Source organism: Lactuca serriola, chromosome 9 (assembly GCF_051521515.1).
Source record: "Lactuca serriola cultivar US96UC23 chromosome 9, Lser_US96UC23_V15, whole genome shotgun sequence".
Taxonomy (NCBI): Eukaryota; Viridiplantae; Streptophyta; class Magnoliopsida; order Asterales; family Asteraceae; genus Lactuca; species Lactuca serriola.
The window spans coordinates 162,611,857-162,614,478 of record NC_136416.1 but is presented as its reverse complement, the minus strand read 5'-3'; positions in this window follow the sequence as shown (position 1 = coordinate 162,614,478).

Genomic DNA, 2,622 nt, shown 5'->3' with positions numbered 1-2,622 from the left:
AAAACATTACATGCTTTGTCTTTATTTATAACCGTGTTTGATTTTTGGATGTTAGGTGCGGCCTAGTGCTTGTGCCCCTCAGAAAAGGATAACTAGTGGTATACCCGTCCATTGGTTGAGTATATTGACGTGAAAACCATAGATCGATTTTACTTTCTTGTATAACATTGTACTTTCATTTTTTTTTCAATTGTAGCATTGTACTATGAAATTCAATATTTTTTATACTTATATCGTTCATTTGCTCCAATTATAGCATTGTGCTATGAAATTCATTATTTTTTTTGTACTTATATTGTTCATTTGTTCCAATTATAAAACACATACAAACTTACTTTTTGTTAATTATACCAGCGTACATTCATTGAAGTTATTTTTGACAGTTAACCTAATTGTAAATTAAGTACAATCGTATTAGATGGTTAAGTACAACAAATAATAATGCACTTCCATTGTCAATTCTTGTAATTAGCCCAATATGGGCCAAGGGTGTTAAAAAGCAATGTACTTTCATTTTTGTTTTTACTAAAATAACATATGTCTCACATTTGTATTATAAAAATATTACCTATATTTTTAAAATATTTCAAACTAAACCATTGTACTTTACAAGTATATTGCTATAATTCATTGACTAGAAATAGCAATGTACTTTAGTATAGACACAATCACATTTAGCACACATTACTATGAACTTATAATGGTTAGAACGCTATTCAAACACATGACATGAATGACGAGTTAACCCTTAAAACAGAATACATGCTATATTGTTTAACTAATTCTCTTTAATTGTAGTTAACATTCACCTAGTTTACTTGAAAGCTATCCAATTATCCTATAAGCAAGTTAAGTTTAACGGAAAAATACAATAATATGGCTCACATCGGTAATATCGTCCAATAATTTGATTGCATCTTTTTTGGACAAATTGAAAAGAATAACAACTTTACCCAATCTCTTAATATTTGAGTTGTACTTCTTTATCACATGTAGGAAAATCGTAAGTAGATTGTCATTATAGATAAATAGATGGCAAAATTTTCTAGTATAGGTAAAAGAATAGCAACATATATAACTTTGACAGGCGGGAGAGATTTACAAAACTCTGCAATAATAAAGAAAATACATGAAATCCTACAAATGTATATTTAAACCACATCAAACCTTCTTATAGAATCCAACTTTCTTTTGTTCTCATTTGTTCCCATTATAACATTGTACTTTGAAGTTATTCCCTTGTACTCGCCAAGGCAACCCGAGGGTTCAATACCGATCTACAACATTTGTCTTAAATGTCTAATTTTTGCATCAACTCTTGTTGGAAACCATATCTTTCTTTTGATCTTTCCCTTTCAACATCGTTTTTATAAATATTAATTAAGTTTCAAATTTTATTTAAACATATTGTATAACATTTCATGATGGCATTTGATTTTTACATTTCAATTTGTTAATTTCTTGACATCAATTGCATCCACTCCATTCCCTTAATAATATGAAGGTTAACTTAATGACCCTGTAAGGTCAGGAAATCTTCAAAAAAGTCCTAATATTTTAGAAAATTTTTTAATAAAGTCCTAAATTTTATTTTTTAAATAGAAAAAATTCCGACTTTTTAACTTTTTGAATAGAAAAATCCAAGAAACCGGCTAATTCATTCACATTAGCCATTTTGACCTGTTTAACAGGTAATTGGACCAAATCGTTAATTTTTATAAAATAATAATACTTTTCTGTAGATTTCGTCAAAACTTGTATATAATATATAAACTTATTTTTTACGTATTTATATGTATTTTTAAGTATTTTAAATTTTTATGTGTTATTTTTTATGTATTATGTATTTATACCAACTTTTACGTGTGTGTGTGTATATATATATATATATATATATATATATATATATATATATATATATATATATATATATATATATATATATATGTTTACATTTTTTATGTCTTTTAAATTTATAAACATACTTTTTACGTATTTGTATGTATTTTACAAAATTTTTTATTTATTTTTATGTGTTATTTTTTATGTATTACATATTTATGTATTTTTTTAAAAGTCTTTTATATGGATTTTTATTTATTTTAAACGTATAAAAATATTTTTTTACGTATTTATCTGTATTTTTAATTAGTTTACATAATTTACATATTTTAATGTGTTTTTATGTATTACGAATTTATATGTATTTTTATGTATTTATGTAATTTTTAAAGTTTTTTTTTATATAGATGGTTATGTATTTTTATGTATTTTAAATTTATAACTGTATTTTTTTTACGTATTTATGTATTTATTACTTCAAGTCATCTTCACCATTTCATCTAATTTGTATAACCTCTTCGAGAATGTTTAGATGGTTTTCCTACATACACAGATATTTAAGCTATTCCCATTCATTTACATTGAAATTAAACATCAAATGGGAAAAACTTAAAATATATGGATATATAGAAAAACCATCTAGACATACTCGAAAAAGTTGTGCGAATTTGATGATATTGGTGAAGATGACTTGAAGTAAAAAATACATAAATATGTAAAAATAATACAATTATATACTTAAAATACATAAAAATACGTAAACATCTATATAAAAAAACT